General features: G+C 38.2%; 1 protein-coding gene across 1 annotated transcript in view; it reads left to right on the forward strand.

Moving 5' to 3' along the window:
* The first annotated feature begins 519 nt into the window (after positions 1 to 519).
* The window catches only part of RAPH1 (Ras association (RalGDS/AF-6) and pleckstrin homology domains 1), an 89,230-nt gene continuing 69,546 nt past the window's right edge, over positions 520 to 20,203 (forward strand). Inside the window, 1 exon segment of the mRNA XM_035007320.1 lies at positions 520 to 673. The gene's annotated coding sequence lies outside the window, so the exon portion shown is untranslated.

Genomic DNA, 20,203 nt, shown 5'->3' on the forward strand with positions numbered 1-20,203 from the left:
GCTCGATGCTTCTGTGAGTCCCGCGGCCCTGGGACAGAGGCCACTGGGCCTGCGTCCAACGAAAGGCGAGCAGGGGGTGGGACGGCACCGGGATTTTCCTTCCTCGCTCATTCATTCTCTGATTCACTGGTTCCTGGAGGCGGTTTACAGGCGCGCGCGGAGGAAAGGCGGAGCACCGCGGCCAGCCCCGTCTGGGTGCGGTCCGGCGCCTGAAGGCAGGGTGAGAGCAGGCCGGGCACGGGGGCGCGGGCCGGGGGCGCGGGCGGGGGGCGGACGCCCGGGAGGGGCGGGCGCGGCCGCCTGCGCCGGAAGTGAGTGGTTGGCGGCGGGCGGGGGCAGCGAGCGGCCGGGCGCGAGTCGGTCCGCAAGTCCGCCGCCGGGCCCTCAGCTCCGCCTCCTGCGTCTCGCCCGGACGCGGCCGCACTCGGAGCGGCCACCGCTGGGCGCTGCGGCCGCCCCGCCTGCTGCGCGCTCCCGCCCCGCCCCCGCCGCCGCCGCCGCCGCCCGGTCGGTCGGTCAGTCAGTCAGTCACGGTGCGCGCGGCGCGGGAGCTGCGGGCGCTCACGGCGTCTCCGGGGAAGGAGCGCCGCGCCTGAGGAGGCGGCGGCGGCGGGAGCAGCGGGAGCGGAGGCTGCTCAGCCCTGGGCCGCTGGAGGATCGAGCAGCTGCCGCGGTGAGTGCTCAGCCTCGCCCTCGAGGCGGGCGGAGAGGCCGGCCGGGCGCGGACTGTGGGGCGCTGCCGCGGCTCCCGCCTCCATTTTCCCGGCGCCCGGCCCCGCCATCCGGGCGCGGTGCGGGCGGGTGGCCGAGCCTGGGGCGGGGTCGCTGCCGGGCCGGGGCCGGGCTCGTCGGACCACGCCCAGCGAGGCGGTGGCGGGTCGGTGGGGGTCGGTGGGGGTCGGTGGGGCCAGGGCTGCCCCCCTGCGTCCCTGGGGGCAGCGACGGAGGGAGACAATGAGATACAGGACCGCCTCGGGAGGGTGCGGTTGGGCTTGGAGCCGGCACCGGGTGCTGGTGGCCCGGGACCGCGAGGAGGAAAGGACCGTCCCCGATTAGCCGCGGAAAGCAGTGATTCGGTGTCTGGGATTCCTCGGGCTTCGGTGCCCCCCACCTTTCATAAATAAATTCAGTGCAGAGATCTAGAAATGCGGAGCGCCTTCTGCGTCTTCTTTCGAATTAAGCAGGCTAAGTAATTGCTCCCTTGCTTTTGAGCCCCCTCGCATCTTGCGGTGTCTGTGTGCATTCCCGCCGGAAATCCAAACTGCAATTCATGGGGCGGGATGAGGAGACGAGGGAGGCCGTGTAATAGTGTTAGGATGCCTTCATTTTAAGACAGTCTGAAAGATGCGGTTTTCTTATTCCGACAGTGTCTTAGGGTGTCCCCACAGTGTGAGCTGGGAACCGCATTAGCCTTAACTGCTTGTAAGCACGAAGACGTTGCTTAGTATGAATTAAGAGCTTGTTGGAAGGGTATAAGCGTCGCATCAAATGTCTCGTGGGAGGGGGGTGTCTCATATTCTGTGGGAAGAGCGGTTGGGGAAATCTGGGAGGATGGAAAGATTCTTCACTTCACCTCCCAATAAGGGTTGATGTGTCTGCAGCATTTCTCTCGGAGATGTGGAGAGCTGCCTGTGTGTCTGTAAAATCTGCTGTATGGGAACCGTGAAGGTAACGGGCTAGGGATAGGGCGTGAACGGGTTATTAAAAGGGTGGTAGTGATCTCACAGGAATCTTAAATTAGGCGAATCTTTATGGAATACCTACTGTCTGTTAGAGTGGGGGACACGAAGTGGACACGACCTGCAGCACGGAGTGGTGGAAAGAGCTCTTTTTTGAAGCCAGGCAAACCAGAGGCTCCAGAAACCCTGGAATTGGCTAGCAGTGTGACAGCTAAGCTATTAACTCTCAGCAGTACTTTTCTATCAGGAAAATGGTAATAACACCACCTGTTTACCTCTCCGGTTGGTTGTCAAAACAGATTAAATGAGATAATGTATGCAAAATGCCTAGCACCTTTCAAGGTTCTGAGGTGTTAGCAAATGTTTCCTTTCTTCCCTAGCCTACTGCTCTTGGGATTTTCCTGGGGGTAAGGTGAGGGAAGAAGTTAAGGTAGGTAATTGTAATGCAACACATTACATGTTTAAAATGCTGGAGTAAAGTTCCAAAACAGGCGAGCAAAGAGGAGAGATTAATTCTAGATTGGGAGCACGGAAGCTGAGGGATTTAAGTGGAACCTTTAAGAATGGGTAGGATTAAAAAAAGAAGAAGAAGAAGAAGAAGAAGGGGTAGGATTTCAACTGATGTAGGTCGGGAGGACATTCCAAGCAGAGGTGGTACTATCCTTTGAGAGCCCAGTTGAGGAGTAAGACCAATGGAGGAAGGGCAAAACAGAGATACTCAAAAGCTTTTTAGCTCTTGTTGAGCCTGACCTTCAAAGATTGTCACTGTTATTTTGCTTTTTGTGTTGTGAATTTCCCAGAAACCAGATCTAGCCCTATTCAAATACGTACCAAAATGTCTACAAAGCTTTAATACATGATTTTTTGGGGTTAGACATTTTGTGTTATTTGGACTGCCGCTCTCCTGTTTGAATTTAATAAATAATTATTTGTAGATGTCTCCTCATGATGAATATTAGCTCTATTTGGTCGGAAAAAGCAGCTGATTTTTCAGATTCAGAGGTCTCATTAAGATTATATAGTAAGTAACTGGCCAAAAGAAGTGGTGTAGTGTGCCTCCAACTCTGGTTTAATTTAAAACTCTGATATAATTTGTTTTCACTAATATTTTAACACATCATTCTCCGAAGAGGTGTTTTTAACCACGTCTTTGAGGATGATTAGAATGACTTTTGGTTGTGCTATCCTTTGGTTTTCATAATTACTGTATTTTCTAGATTAGCATGGTGGGGTGCACCTGGGTGGCACAGTTAAGTGTTGGACTCTTGATTTCTGTTCAGGTCATGATCTTAGGGTCATGAGATCGGGCTCCACGCTGGGCATGGAGCCTGCTTAAGATTCTCTCTCTCCCTCTCCCCTCTCTAAAAAAAAAAAATAATAATAATAACAAAAAAATAAAGATGAGCATGGTGGATGATTTCACACTATTCATAGATTCTATAGAATCTCATGGCTTTGCCTCGGTTCTGAAGTAGTTCAGTGTCAGCATTAGTATTGTTAATCCCAAACTCTTAGGAAAATTGATATTAGCAAAACAAGATATGTGACCTCAGGCAAATCTCTTATCTTGGATTCCCAATTCCTTTACCTGTAAAATGAGAAATTTGGATTAGATCGCTGGTTTTCAGAGTGTGTTTTACTGAACTCTGGAATTTTGAGGAGGAGCTTCAAGGTTCTGTAGAAGTTTCACTTAAATCTCATTGAAAAGGTATTGTGACTACTAAATGACATGCCTTGTTTTAAATGCTTTACATGTAAAATTTATTTAATTCTTGCCATAATTCTATGAAGTAGGTTGTGTTACTGTCTGAGCAGACAGGCACAGACTACAGAGCTGTAAAGTGACATAGTTGGGTTTGAAGCCAGGCAGCATAATTCTTAAGCTTGTATTCTTACGCACATTTTTATACTGCCACCATAATAAAATAAATAGCATGCACACTTCTTTTATTGTAAAATATACAACATGAAATTTACCATTTTAATCATTTTTAAGTGGTATTAAGTACATTTCAGTGGTATTAAGTACATTTTAAGTGGTATTAAGCACATTTCAGTGGTATTAAGTACATTCACAAAGTTGTACAACCATCATCACTATCTTCAGAACTTTTTCATCATTCCAAACTGAAATTACTCATTAAATAATTCTGCACCGCCTCCCCCCTCCCCTGGTAATCACTTTTCTACTTCCTGTTTTTATGAATTTGACTATTCTAGACTTCATATAAGTGGAATCGTGCAATATTTATTCTTTGGTATTTGGCTTATTTCACTTAGCATAGTGTCTTCAAAGTTCATCCACGTTGTAGCATGAATCAGAATTTCATTCCTTTTTTAAGGCTGAATAATATTTTATTGTGTGTATAAACGACAATTTGTTTATCTGTAGATGTTTGCTGTTTCCACCTTTTGGCTATTACAAATAATTGCTGCTCTGAACATTGTCCTACACATACCTGTTTGAGTCCCTGCGTTCAGTTCTTTTGGGTATATACCCCAAAGTGGAATTGCTGGATCATACGGTAATTCTGTTTGATTTCTGAGGAACTGCCGTACTGTTTTCCACAGCAGGTGCAGCGTTTAACACTCCAGTAGCAATGCACAAGGGTTCCAGTTTCTCCACATCTTCAGAAACACCTTTATTTTCTGGATTTTATTCTGTTTTGTTTTATAATAGCCATCCTAATGAGTGTAAAGTGGCATCCCATTGTGGTTTTGATTTGCAGTTTTCTAATGATTAGTGATATTGAGCATTTTTTTCAAGTGCCTATTGACCATTTGATTTTGTTGTTGTTGTTTTGGTAGAGTGTCTATCCAAGTCCTTTCCCATTTTTAAAATTAGGTGGTTTGTTTTTGTTGTTGTTGAGTTGTAGGAATTCCTTATATGTTCTGGATATTAAGTTCATATCAGATCCATGATATATAAATATTGTCTCCCATTTCCATGGGTTGCCCTTTTATTCTGTTGATGGTATCTTTTGATGTACAGAAATTTTTCATTTTAATGAAGTCCACTATATTTTTTCTTTTGCTGCTTATGCATTTGATGCCATGTCCAAGAAATCATTGCCAAATCCAGTGTCATGAAGCTTTTCCCCTATGTTTTTTTCTAGAGTTTTATAGTTTAATCTCTTATATTTAGGTCTTTAACCCATTTTGAGTTAATATTATGTATGGTGTTAGGTAAGGGTCCAGCTTCATCCTTTCACATGTGCATATTCAGTTAATCAGCATCATTTGCTGAAAGGACTGTTCTTTCTCCAGTGAATGGTCTTGGCACCCTCGTGTACATATATAAAAATTTTTAGTTCAGAAGCATTTGGCATTGACGGGTATCTGTGTTGGTGTGGAAGTGACTCCACATGATGGGATTCAGGGTCCTTGCATTCGCTAGCAGGTTAAAACGCAAATCTTCATGAAGATCTTGACTGGCAAGACCATCGCCCTGGAGATGGAGCCTAGTGACACCATCGAAAATGTGAAGACCAAGATCCAGGATAGGGAGGGCATTACCCTCTGCCACACACAACAGCAAAGGCTCATTTTTGGAGGCAAACAGCTGGAAGATGGCTGCCGCACTCTTTCTGATTTCAGTATCCAGAAAGAGTCAACCCTGCACCTGGTCCTGCATCTGAGGGGTGGTATGCAGATCTTTGTGAGGACTGACCGGCAAGACTATCACTCTAGAGGTGGAACCCAGTGACACCATCAAGAATGTGAAGGCTAAGATCCAAGATAAAGAAGGCAGTACCCTCTGACCAGCAGAGGCTCATCTTTGCAGGCAAGCAGCTGGAAGATGGCCTCACTTTTCTGATTACAACATCCAGAAAGGGTCAACTCTGCACCTGGTTCTCCATCTGAGGGGTGGCTGATAATTCTTTAGTCTTGAATTCATAGTGCCCAATGATGGCATTACTTTGCACTCTAGCCATTTGCCCCAATTTAAGCTTAGAAATTACCAGTTTCAGTAATACCTGAATCACTGAATTTTTCAACAGCTGTTCAAAATACTAATAAAGATATTGTTGCATGGTTAAAACACACACACACATTGAAATCCATAACACGTTCAAGACCAATTTTGAAAGAAAAAAAATTCTTATTTTAAAAATTATTTTTAAAAATATTTTTAAAAATCTTTGAATAAATTTAATTGAAGCATATCCTGAGACTACAAAAGCTACTACCTACTTGGAACCACTTATCTAGGTGAAATCAAAACAAAGCTTCATAGTAATAAATGGGTTGCTTAGATTGTTATAAGACTGTAACTGACATACTTCTTAATTTGTCTCTTTGAGCTGGTAATACACTAATATATTTGAACATAGAAAAGTATTAGCAGCACTTTTGTCAATTTTACGTATTTGAGATGCTGTGTAAAGATTTCATCGGGAAATATTAGAAAACCCCCAGATTACATAATTTAAAACTTCATCCCATGCTCTTATTGCTGTTACTTTAAGATACAGTTTACCACATGTTAGGGCAGATGTCTAAAAATATATCACTCTTGATTTACAAATTGGCTTTTAAAACAGTATATATTTTGCTATTAATAAAATATTAATAAATATTAATATATATTAAAGCATATTGTTTCTCTGCTTTAGACAGAGCTAGATGTAATGGAGAAGTCAAACAGCTAGGTATTCTCCCCTCCAAAACAGAGAGGATGCCAGTTTAAGTGTGGGATAGAAGGAATCAGTAGAGAATGTAATCAAGGGAGCAGAATCCAAGAAGAACAAGGTATTGGGATTTCAAAACAAGTGAAGAGATTAGGTTTGGAAAAGAAGGGACAAGTAAGCCATCCTTTTACATGAGAAGAAAAGCGAGGTTGGGAGGTTCATAACTGATGTCTTGTTATTATGTGACACTTAGAATTTAAGCCCCCTGGTGAAGAATGGTGAATCTGGATAAAGTTAGAACTGTAAATATATTAAGTAGGCCCAAATATTATAAAATTGCAATAAATCAGTTTTGTGACCGTACTTAAGAATTAGATGCTTTTTTGGAAAACACCTTTAAAAGGATCTTGCTAAGTTTGGTATGTGAAGAAAAGGGTTAGCTAAGTCAGGACAGCAAAACTAATAATGCAACTTGAAAATACAGTATATTATTTAGGTATCCCAACTTGGACATGCCTCTATCCATGGTTCTCAGTCATGCTTTGTTCTCCCTAATTTTTCCAGTCAAAATCCCACTTACCCTTTGAGACCCAGCATTATACACCTCCTTTGTGAAGCTGTTAGACACCAAGCAGAATTAATTGCTTTCTTCTTCATTTCTCTAGACCTTACTTGATTTGCCTTGTGTTGTAGATAATTGCGTACTGTCTTAAATCCCGCCTGAATTGTGGAGTATTGGACGTTTCTTCATCTGAAATACCTCTCAGTCCCTTAAATAGAATAGAAATTCAGTAAAAAGGTTTTAATGAAAACTATTATTTGAAGAATTATTTACAGTTGGTATTACATCTCCTGAAAGCATTCACTAAAATCTATTAATGTTAATTTTATTTATAAAGAATAATTCTTTCTTATTTGGCTAATTTTATATTTTAACAAATGACTTTACAGACTAGTAAAGGGTATCAATGATCCCCTTATCTGTGAATAAAGTACTTTATACATGTTAGTAATGGCTCAAAAACCTTTTTGTTTATTCTAAATTTTTAAAATAAACATTTTTTAAAGCAGGAGCAATGAATATGCTGCATTATGTTTGAAAAATCTTGGGTTTACTAATTGGAAATACAGAAATTCCAAAGTCTGGATCTTAAATTTTGGTACTTGTTTTTAATGTTTGTAACTAAAAGACAGCTCACATAGGGACATACACCCGAAAAGAGTAAGTACATATTTGGCTATGCTTTGTTAATGGAAACACTCATTGTTTAATTTCCATCCATCAGTTTTGCAGATTTGGCTAGTAAGGTTTGCTTTTACTGTGCAAACCAATGTGAGGATTTGCATTTATATATATAATATATATATTTATATATATTTATGTATTTCATATATATATGTATTTTTTCAGATTTTATTTATTTGAGAGAGAGAGAGCACAAGCAGGGGGAGAGGGAGAAGCAGGCTCCCTGCTGAGCAGGGAACCCGATGTGATGCGGGGCTCAATCCCAGGACTCTGGGATCATGGCCTGAGCCCAAGGCAGCCACTTAACCGACTGAGCCACCCAGGCACCCCTGATTTATAGATTTTTAATAAATGTGTTTAAAATCCATAGACAGCTGTGTTTGGAAAGCATTTAAAGAGTTAGAAAATGGTTTCTCTGTTTTTAGAGTATCAGGTGTAGTAATTTCAAGATGACACATATTGTTTTCTTTTGGAATATAGTTATTTTCTTACTAAGTTTTAAAATGCCTCATTTATAGTTCAGGTACAGATTAACCAATTTTTTGTTTTTGTTTGTTTTTTGTTTTTTAAAGATTTTATTTATTTGACAGAGAGAGATACAGTGAGAGAGGGAACACAAGCAGGGGGAGTGGGAGAGGAAGAAGTAGGCCTCCCGCTGAGCAGGGAGCCCGGTGCGGGGCTCCATCCCAGGACCCTGGGATCATGACCTGAGCCAAAGGCAGACGCTTAACGACTGAGCCACCCAGGCGCCCCGGTTTTTGTTTTTAAAAACAATGGCTAGGTAGCATACTACTAATACTCACACAGAAAGTCAGCAAATTTAGACTCTTCTTTTTGTAAAAGATAAATGCTTAACTCTTTGACACCTCTTTTTAAATTGCCATGAAACAACCAATAAACCTGTTTGGTACAAAATGCTCTGGTCACTCCTCAACTACATCAATAAAATATTGTAACACTTGGCAGTCTTCTTCAGCTTCTCTTTTGCTTCAGTAGGGTTGCTTTTGAAATTAAACCTTACTTCCCCACCCCCAACTTTGTTTTGTTGAGGTCAAAATAGCTGCTTCATGAAGGATTATAGAATGTACTTTTTCCATAAAATATTGTCTTTTGTTTTTTGGGTTTTTTTAGAGAGGGAGGTGGGGGTGCAGAGGGAGAGAGAGAATCTCAAGCAGGCTCCAGACCCAGCATGGAGCCCAACATGGGGCTTGATCTCACTACCCTGAGATCATGACCTGAGTCAAAATCAAGATTCCAACGCATAACTGACTGAGCCACCCAGGCACCCCCATAAAATATTGTTTCTAATAAGGAAAACATTTACTGTTGAAACTGTATCTTCTCTGGAACACCTGTCTTTTGTAGCAGCTTCCAAAAAACATGGATTCTTTATTTCATTATTGAAAAAGAACCTAGCAAATACTATGACATTGTCTCCTCAGAATACTTAGAATTGCTTACTACCAGAATACTTTGATTACTTTATGTGATGTGTGATTGTCAGGTGACCATAGAGAAGATACCAGTGTCATTTTGTGTGTTAAGGAAACCTATATATTCTATTACCTTATGTTATACTTAAAATACATATGTATATTATAATACAGATTAAATATAAAAACAACTACTAATATGTTCCTACATTCTATAGATCATCACTCATACCTCCTGGGGTACAATCACCTCCATTTTGGAAACCACTGTACAATTTTACTGAATTACTATTGTCAATGAGTCTTTCAGATTAAGTTCCATTTCATAATGTATAATATTCTTATATGAAGCCATCTTAAAAATAAAGCATTTGGGGCAAGACATTCTCATTCTCTTACTAATTTGGAAAGTGATATTTGTGGAAGAAAAATAGATAAATTTCAGCAAAGTGAAACCTAAATAAAATTTATTCTTCACCACAATTGAAATTCTGGCTTTTTTCAGAAGCTTAAATTTGGATTTTGCAGTATGCTTTTGGGAATTATTCAAGGTGAATTAAAGGTAACCATTAAACATTTAATTTAGTCATTCACTAGTTTTGATAGACATAACTTTTCCATGTCCATAGTGAGCATTTTTTTCCTGATATTTCTAGTGACCTATAGAACATTTCCCAGGACTCTACCCTTTACCTTTCCCCACTCTCTACTTCTCCCCATCCTAGAAGCAACTGCAACCCACAGGTAAATTTTGCCTTTTCTATAACTTTGTATTAGTTGATTGTATCAACTAGAATTTTATATATGGAATCATTCAGTGTTTTCCCCCCTCCCCCCAATATCTTTCCCTCTCCCTGTAATCTGGCTTATTTTCAGGCAGAATAATGATTTTTAGATTGCTCCATATTGTTACTTGTTTATCCATTCACCTGTTGATAGATATTTGGGCTGCTTCCATTTCTGGCTCACAAAGCTGCTATGACATTTGTGTACAAGTCTCTTCATGGATATATGTTTTTATTTCTCTTGGATAAATACCTGTGAGGACATGCTGGGTGATACAGGGTAGGTGTATTTTTAGTTTTTTAAGAAACTGGCATACTTACCCAAAGTTGTATCACTTTATATATTCAACAACAGTACTTGCCACTGTAATGCATATGTAGTGGTATCTCATTGTAGTTTTAATTTGCATTTTCCTGATTGCTAGTAATGTTGAGCAATTTTCCAGGCTCATATTAGCCCTTTGGGAAGTGACTAAAAGTCTTTTGCCCATTTTAAACATTGGTTTACCTTTTTTATTATTTATTTGTAGCAAGTCTTCATATATTCTCAATACAAGTCCTTTATCAAATATATTTGTGAATATTTTCTCTTAGTCTGTAGCTTGCCTGTTTGTTTTTTTTAATGGTGCCTTTCAAAGAGCAGAAGTTTTTATGTTGGATTTCATCAAACTGTTTTTACTTTTATGGTTTAGTGTTTTCTGTCCTAATAAATCTTTGCCTACACTAAATTTGCAAAAGGTATCTTATGTTTTCTCCTAGGAGCTTTATAATTTTTGCCTTTACATTTCAGTCTGTGATCCATTTTGAATTAATTTTTGTTTATGGTGTGGTGATGAAGTCAAGGCTCCCCTGCCCCCAGTATTTGTATCTGTTCCAACATCATTTGTTAAAAAATGCTTTGTACTTTAATTTGTCCACTGTATCTCAGTAAAGCTAGAAAAACAAAACAAAACCTTTCCTTTCCTCCTTACCTACTTTGACATCCTTGTTGAAAATCATTTGACAATATAAAAATGAGTCTATTTCTGGACTGCCCATTCTGTTACATTGATGTAATTCTCAGTTCTTTTGCCATTACTAAATTGTTTTGATTACTTAGCTTTATAGTGAGTCTTGAAGGCAGGTGGTTTACCACAAGGTCTTTTACCAGATTATTTTTGGCTGTTCTAGTTCATTTGCTTTTCCATCTAAATTTTAGAATCAGATATAAGTTATAATTACTTAGTGAATACTTAGTTACATTGTGAATACTTAGTTCAATATGGGAACAATTGACGTATAAAGTATTGCCTTTTCCAGTCCATTAATATGGTGTATCTGCCCATTTATTTAGGTCTTCAATTTCTCTCAACAGTATTTTCTGTTTTTCAGTTGCCATGGAATATGTTATGTGAACATTGCATGCTGCCCTATTTGTGTCATTTCTTACAGCTAAATTGTTATTTACACATGCTTATTTTTATGATACAAATTAAAATTTGGTATGGAGATTTTCCATATGATAACCTAATCTAATGCATAGATGAAGTGCTCATATATTTTGATATGATAGTACTAGAAATAGAGGAGATTAAACATAACTAGAAACATTAAAGTAGAAATTTACAGCTATATAGTTATTGGAATAATTCTTTTGGCTTGTATGGTTGCAAATATTAATACTTAAAGAGGCTTATCGTTGTTAACATAATCCAGTACTTTGGAATCAGAAGTAAGGCAGAATCTTATCAGTTTAATTGGGGCATAAGTTTTTACCAGAGGATTTTGAGTTTGCAGTTTTGCCTTCTCTTCCCCCCCCCTTCAATAATAATAATAGTGGAAATATGCAACATTTAGAGATGTAAAAAGAAGAAAATAAAGCACAGTCCTACCACCCAGAAATGACCAGTTTAAATTTTTGGTATATTTTCTCATCTTTGTGTGTGTGTATTTATATAGCTCATTATTATATGCACAATTTAGTTTTGCTTCTTTCATTTAAAGTTACATCACTGGCATTTTCCCATGCATTAAATGCTTTATGAATAATTTACAACACCTGCATTATAACCCAGAACAGACATAAAACACACCCCCAATTTACTGGGTTTTTTTCTTGTAGGATATTTAGTTGCCCTCCCCCTCCCCCTACTTTCCCCCATTTTGTTTTTAAAAAATATTTGTCTTTGATGAACATATTTGTTTACTATCTTCATGTTTTGAATTTCATTTTAAAATAAACTAATTTTTTATCACTTCTCAGCTTTTTGGCTAAGATCTAGTATCTGTTCTTATCAGTTATAGTGATTCATCACTTACATAACATCCAGTGCTGATTATATCATGTGCCCTCCTTAGTGTCCATCACCCAGTTACCCCATGTCCCCACCCTGCCTCCCCTCCAGCGACCCTCAGTTTGTTTCCTATGATTAAGAGTCTCTTATGGTTTGTCTCCCTCTCAAATTTCTTCTTGTTTTATTTTTCCCTCCCTTCCCCTATGATCCTCAGTTTTGTTTCTTAAGTTCCACATATCAGTGATACCATATAATTGTCTTTCTCTGATTGACTTATTTCATTTAGCATAATACCCTCTAATTCCATCCACGTTGTTGCAGAGGGCAAGGTTTTAATTTTTTGATGACTGAGTAATATTCCATCACACATATATATGTGTGTGTGTGTGTGTGTGTATACACACACATACATACATACATACACACACACACACATATCTTCTTTATCCATTCATCTGTCGATGGACATCTGGGCTCTTTCCATACTTTGCCTACAGTGGACATTGCTGCTATAAATATTGGGGTGCAGTTGCCCCTTTGGATCACTACATTTGTATCTTTTGGGTAAATACCTAGTAGTGCAATTGCTGGGTTGTAGGTTATCTCTATTTTCAACATTTACAAACCAAAGCTTTTAAAGAGTTTTAAATAACAGCATTGTTATGTTTATTGACAGTGGTGTAGAAGTATTTTCTCTAAAGATATATTAGCTGTCTTAGCTATGAAACTGTCATACTGAAGAATTGCCTAAAATATATTAACTTCTATGTTATGACATCTATGTAGATAATTTAGATGATTATTTGCTAATAGAACCCATGACTGATTTTACTTCCAATAAGCTTTTTGGGAGAACATGATTTAATTTTTTGTAATCATGTTTGGTCAAGTAAAAATATATCAGCTATAACAGCTATTTGATGAATGCTTATGACAAAAGAGTAGAAATTATTCTGGGAATGTTGAATGTATCCTTCTTACAAAATTTGTCTTTAACTGCCCCCCCAACCGTGTGTGTGTGTTGATGTCTGTATAAAATGAAAACATCTAATTTAAAATACTGTAACATGTAGGTGCATTAATTTTAAAATAAAAACTATAAATGGCGGGCGCCTGGGTGGCTTAGTTGTTAAGCGTCTGCCTTCAGCTCAGGTCATGATCACAGGGTCCTGGGATCTAGCCCCATATTGGGCTCCCTGCTCAGCGGGAAGCCTCCTTCTCCCTCTCCCACTCCCCCTGCTGCGTTCCCTCTCTCACTGTCTCTCTGTGTCAAATAAATGAACAAAAATCTTAAAATATATAAATGACACAAAAGTTCTGTTCTATTGTTGGAGATTTTAATAAAATTGCCTAAGGGCAGGGACCATATTTAACCCTCTAAATAGCTGTATTCCCTGTAACTTATCAGCACAGTGCCCAATTCCTGGTGGTAGTTCATTAAGCATTTGTTGAATGAACAATATTATTTCTTGTTAAAAAAGTAGTCTTTTGGGGGCACCTGGGTGGCTCAGTCATTAAGCATCTGCTCAGGTCATGATCCCAGGGTCCTGGGATCGAGCCCCGCATTGGGCTCCCTGCTCTCCTGGAAGCCTGCTTCTCCCTCTCCCACTCCCCCTGCTTGTGTTCCCTCTCTCGCTATGTCTCTCTCTATCAAATAAATAAATAAAATCTTAAAAAAAAAAGATAATATTCTTAGGTGAAAATTACTTTTTTTTTTTTAGTACAAATAAGTAGAGTTAATTCTGCTTGAACCTAGAATTGTTAATATTCTCAAATAGTAATTAAGCTTTGTTCTTTCTGGTTTTCTGAGAGAGAAGCACGCAGGTAACAGCTATCCTAAATTGGTATTCTTTTTTTATTATAGAGAAACCCAAATCTGGCTTTATTTTTAACCGAAAAGGAAAGCTAACTTTTTAACCTAAGAATTCGCTTGGAACACCTTGTTTGTTTTGTTACTTAAATTCCACATATGAGTGAAATCATATGGTATTTGACTTCCTCTGACCTATTTTGCTTAGCATTATACTTGCTATCTTTATCCATGTTGTTGCAAATGGCAATATTTCATTCTTTTTTAGGCTATATAATATTCCATTGTATGTATATACCATTCATCATTCTTCTTTATCCATTCATCATTCGATGGACATTTAGACTGCTTCCATAGTTTGGCTATCGTAAATGATGCTGCAGTAAATATAGGGGTGTATGTATCCCTTTGAATTAGTGTTTTTATATTTTGGGGGTAAATACCCAGTAGTGTCATTACTGGCTTATGGGGTAGTCCTATTTTTAATTTTTTGAGGAACCTACAGTGGCTGCACAGTTTGCATTCCCACCAGTAGTGCAAGAGGGTTCCTTTCTCTCCACATCCTCACTAATACTTGTTTCTTGTATTTTTAATTTTAGCTATACTGACAGGTGTGAGGTGATATCTCATTATAGTTTTCTTTTGTATTTCCCTGTTGATGAGTGATGTTGAGCATCTTTTCATGTGTGTGTTGGCCATCTGGATGTTGTCTTTGGAGAAATGTCTGTTCATGTCTTCTGCCCATTTTTTAATTGGGTTAATTGTTTTTTTGGCTGTTGTATCAGTTCCTTATACATTTTGGATACTAGTCCTTTATTAGATGTCATTTACAAATATATTCTCCCATTCTGTAGGTTGCCTTTTAGTTTTGTTGATTGTTTCCTTCACTGTGCAAAAACTTTACATTTTGATGAAGTTCCAATAGTTTATTTTTGCTTTTATTTCCCTTGCCTCAGGAGATAATATCTAGAAAGATGTTGCTACAGCTGATGTCGGAAAAATTACTGCCTGTGCTCTCCTTTCAGGTTTTAGGTCTCACATTTAGATCTTTAATCCATTTTGAGTTTATTTTTCTGTATGTTGTAAGAAAGTGGTCCAGTTTCATTCTTTTGCAGGTAGTTCAGTTTTCCCAACACCACTTGAAGAGATAGTCATTTTCCTATTGGATATTCTTTCCTGCTTTGTTGAAGATTAATTGACCATATAATTGTAGGCTTATTTCTGGGTTTTCTATTCCATTGATCTATGTGTTTTTATGCCAGTACCATACTGTTTTAATTACTATCACTTTGTAATGTAATTTGAAGTCTGGGATTGTGATACCTCCAGTCTTTTTCTTTTTCAAGATTGCTTTGGCTGTTAAGGGTCCTTTGTGATTACATACAAATTTTAGGATTGTTTGTTCTAGTTCTGTGAAAACTGCGTTTGGTATTTTGATAGGAATTGCATTAAATCTGTAGATTGCTTTGGGTAGTATAGACATTTTAACATTTGTTCTCCCAACTTATGTGCACGGAATGTCTTTTTCCATTTCTTAGTGTTGTCTTGAATTTCTTTCATCAGTATTTTATAATTTTCAGAGTACAAGCCTTTCACCTCTTTGGTTAAATTTATTTCTAGGTATCTTATCATTTTTGGTGCAATTGTAATTTGGGTGTTTTCTTAGTTTCATTTTCTACTGCTTCGTTATTAGTGTAGAGGAATGCAACAGATTTCTGTATATTGATTTTTTATCTGCAACTTTACTGAATTCATTTATCAGTTCTAGTAGTTTTTTGGTGGAGTCTAGGTTTTTCTATATTATATGTCATCTGCAAATATTAAGAGTTTTACTTCTCCTTACCAGTTTGGATGCCTTTTATTTCTTTTTTTTTTTTTTAATTTCCTTTTATGTTGTCTAATTGCTGCAGGTAGGGATTCAATTCTATGTTGAATAAAAGTAGTGAGATTGTAAATCCTTGCCTTGTTCCTGACCTTAGAGGAAAAGCTCTGTTTTTCACCATTGAGTATAATGTTTGCTGTGGGTTTTTCATATAAGGCCTTTATTATGTTGAGGTGTGTTCTCTCTAGACCTACTTTACAGAGGTTTTTTATCATAAAGGGATGTTGTACTTTGTCAAATGCTTTTTCTTCATCCTTTGAAATGATCGTATGGTTTTTATCTTTTCTCATATTGATTGTATCACTTTCATTGTTTTTGCAAATACTGAACCACAGTTGTATCCTGGGAATAAGTCCCACTTGATCATGGCAGGTGATTTTTTTAATATATCGTTGGATTCGGTTTGCTAGTAGTTTCTTGAGGATTTTTGTATCTGTATTCATGAGAGATATTGGTCTGTAGTTGTCTTTTTTTGTGTGGTGTATTTATATGGTTTTGGTATCAGGATGAAACTGGCCTCATAGAATGAATTTGGAAGTTTTCTTTCCTCTTCTATTTTTTGGAATAGTTTGAGAAGAATAGGTATTAACTCTTCTTTAAATGTTTGCTAGAATTTACCTGTGAAGATGTCTGGTCCTAGACTTTGGTTTGTTGGGAGTTTTTTGATTACTGAATGAATTTCAGTACTTGTAATTGGTCTGTTGAAATTTTCTATTCCTGTTTTAGCTTTGGTAGGTTATATGTTTCTAAGAATTGATCCATTTCTTCTAAGTTGTACAATTTATTGGCATATAGATTTTCGTAATATTCTCTTACAATTGGTGTCGGTTGTTATTTCTCCTCTTAGTGAGTTTGTTGTTTTGATGAGTGTGGCTAGAGGTTTATCAATTTTTTTGATCTTTTCAAAAAACCAGCTCCTGGTTTCATTGACCTGTTCTGTTGTTTCTTTAGTTTCTATATCAGTTATTTCTGCTCTAGCCTTTATTATTTCCTTCTTTTTACTGGTTTTGGTTTTGTTTGTTCTTTTACTAGCTCTTTAAAGTGTAAGGTTAAATTGTTTGAGATTTTTCTTGCTTCTTGAGGTAGGCCTGTATTGCTATCATCTTCCCCCTTAGAACCACTTTTGCTGCATCCCAAAGATTTTGGACAATTGTGTTTTCATTTTCATTTGTTTCTGTGTAATTTTTGATTTCTTTGATTTCTTGGTTAACCCATTCATTGTTTAGTAGAATGTTATTTAACCTCCATGTATTTGTGCTCTTTCCAGATTTTTTTCTTGTGGTTGATTTCTAGTTTTGTAGCGTTGTGGTGAGAAAAGATGCATGACATGACTGCAGTTTTTTTTTAATTTGTTGAGACTTGTTTTGTGACTTAATATGTGATCTGTTCTGAAGACTGTTCCATGTGCACTTGAAAAGAATGTGTATTCTGTTTTAGGATGGAATGTTCTAAATATGTATGTTAAGTCCATCTGGTTCAGTGTCATTGAAAGCTACTTGTTTCCTTGTTGATTTTCTCCTTGGATGATCTGTCCATTGATGTAAGTGGGGTATTAAAGTCCCCTACTATTATTTTATTACTGTTAATTATTTCCTTTATGTTTGTTATTACTGTTTTATGTATTTGTACCCTCCCATATTGGATGCATAAATATTCACAGTTGTTATATCCTCTTGTTGGATTGTCCCTTTTATATAGTGTCCTTTTTGATCTCTTGTTAGTCTTTGTTTTAAAGTCTATTTTTCTGATATAAGTATTGCTACCCCAGCTTTCTTTTAACATCCATTTGCATGTTAAGTGTTTCTCCATCTCCTTACTTTCAGAATGCAGGTGTCTTTCAGTCTGAACTGAGTCTCTTGTAGGTAGCATATAGATGGGTCTTGTTTTTTACCCACCCTGTCTCTTTTGATTGGAGCATTTAGCCCATTTACGCTCATAATTATAGATATGTATTTATTGCCATTTTGTTACTTGTTTTGTGGTTGTTTCTATAGATTTTCTCTGATACTTCTCTTGCTCTCTTTCATGGTTTGTTGGCTTTCTTTAGCGATATACTTGGATCCCCTTATTTTTTTTTATTTTATTTTTTTAAGGATTGTATTTATTTGACAGAGAGACACAGCGAGAGAGGGAACACAAGCAGGGGGAGTGGGAGAGGGAGAAGCAGGCCCCGGGGAACAGGGAGCCTGATGTGGGGCTCTATCCCAGGACCCTGGGATCATGACCTGAGCCGAAGGCAGACGCTTAACGACTGAGCCAACCAGGCACGCCAGATCCCTTTATTCTTTATCTATTACTGGTTTTTTATTTGTGTATTAGGTTTGTATATAACATCTTCTGCATATAGTAGTCTATATTAAGTTGATGGTCACTTAAGTTTGAACCCATTCTTTACTCCTCTGCCCCTTACAATTTAGGTATATGGTGTCATACTTTATATCTTTTATTTTGTGAATCCCTTGACTGATTTTTAGAAGTATACTTATTTTACTGCTTTTGTGCTTTCTACTTTTCTTACTCCTATTTATGGTCTTTCCACTCAAAGAGACCCCTTTAACATTTCTTGTAGGTCTGCTTAATGGTCATGAATTCCTTTAACTTTTGTTTGTCTGGGCAACTCTGTCTCTCCTTCTATTCTGAACAATAGCCTTGCTGGAGAGAGTATTCTTTGTTGCAGGTTTTTTGCTTTCAGCACTTTGAATATATCATGCCACTCTCTTCTGGTTTGCAAAGTTTCTGCTGAAAAAAAATCAGCTGATAGCCTTATGGGGTTTCCCCTTGTATGTAACTGTCTGCTTTTCTCTTGCTGCTTTTAAAATTCTGTCTTTATCACTACTTTTTGCGATTTTAATTACTGTGTATCTTGGTGTGGACCTCCTTGGATTGATGTTGCTGGGGGCTTTTTGTGCCTCCTGGATCTGGGTTTTTGTTTCTTTCCCCAGATGTGGGAAGTTTGCAGCTATTATTTCTTCAAATAAGTTTTGTGTCCCCTTTTCTCTCTTCTTCTTCTGAGATCCCTGTAATATGAATGTTGTTATGCTTGATGGAGTCACTGAGTTCCCTAGGACTATTTAGACTAAAGTCAGTAATTAAGAAGTAGAACTTCAGACAAAGATGGTTTGGAAGGGGTTGGGGGAGACCTTTGGATTTGCAAGCCCATCTTTTCTTTTGCATATTAAGAAAATGAGAACTATGGATTTAAATGATTTAGCCTGAAGTTGTAGTTAGTTAGTAGTGGAATAAGAATTTCCAGTCTCGGGACGCTTGGGTGGCTCAGTCGGTTAAGCGTCTGCCTTCAGCTCAGACCATGATCCCAGGGTCCTGGGATCGAGTCCCGCATCGGGCTCCCTGCTCTGCAGGGAGCCTGCTTCTCCCTCTGCCTCTGTCTCTCTCTCTCTCTGTCTCTCATGAATAAATAAATAAAATCTTTAAAAAAAAAAAAAAAGATTTCCAGTCTCTCCTGACTCCTTGTTTAGTCCTAGATGGCTTGGGCTAGGAAGATCTTGCAGACTTTCTTTAAATGAACACTTCCAGTAGTATAAGGTAATGAAGGTTCTGTCTTTACTAATTCAAACATAGGGCATAAAAAGAAAAGATATATTTGCATTTTTTTTTTCTTCTTCTTAAGTGAGCTCCACACACAGTATGGAGCCCAGTATAGAGCTTGAACTCACAACCCTGAGATCAAGACCTAAGCTGAGATCAAGAGTCAGAGGCTCAACTGACTGAGCCACCCAGGTGCCCCAACTTGAGTTTTCTTGTTAACCAGTTTGTGTTAAAATTTTAGGGGATGTTTTAGCATTTGTTGTTTAAACACCCTACAAACTAAACTCATTCTGAAAATTTCAGTAACTATTTGCCCTATCTTTTCACCCAAAGCGATTCTTGACCATTAAATACCATTTCTATTTGTGGCTGGTTAATGTCAGAAATAATGAGCCATCTCTGGTTGAATTTCTGACCTGCCAGAATAAAATACTGATATACAAAGATGGAGGAAGAACTACTACTGTATGTGGGATTTACTAGTAAAGTGATTTCTCCCCAACTTTGAGTTTCTATTCAGAGTTCTGGCTAATTCTGAAAATCTGTTTTAGCAATTATGTGAATTCAGAGTTCTGGCTAATTCTAAAAGTCTATTTTAGCAGTTGTGTGAAATTTAGGAATTGAGAGTAGCTTCTTTCACAGATACGGGGAGAAAAAAGATTGACAGATTGCGAAGAGAAAAATCTAAAGAAATGGAGATAATAAAGCAGGTTGCAGAACAGGCGTACAGCATTTTGGAATGAAACCTTGGAAAGGAGGGAAAGGAAGAAAGTTGAGAGAAGAGATACAATGGGATAAACATATTGATAAATTTCCTTATACTTTGAATTTAATTAGATTCTTTGTTTAAAATTAGTTTGAGTTAGGTTTCTGTTTTGTACAGGAACCCTTAGTATTACTCACTTGTTACTTTTTAGG

The sequence above is a fragment of the Mirounga leonina genome, unplaced genomic scaffold (genome assembly GCF_011800145.1).
Source record: "Mirounga leonina isolate KUSES-001 unplaced genomic scaffold, KU_Mleo_1.0 Mir_151, whole genome shotgun sequence".
Lineage (NCBI taxonomy): Eukaryota > Metazoa > Chordata > Mammalia > Carnivora > Phocidae > Mirounga > Mirounga leonina.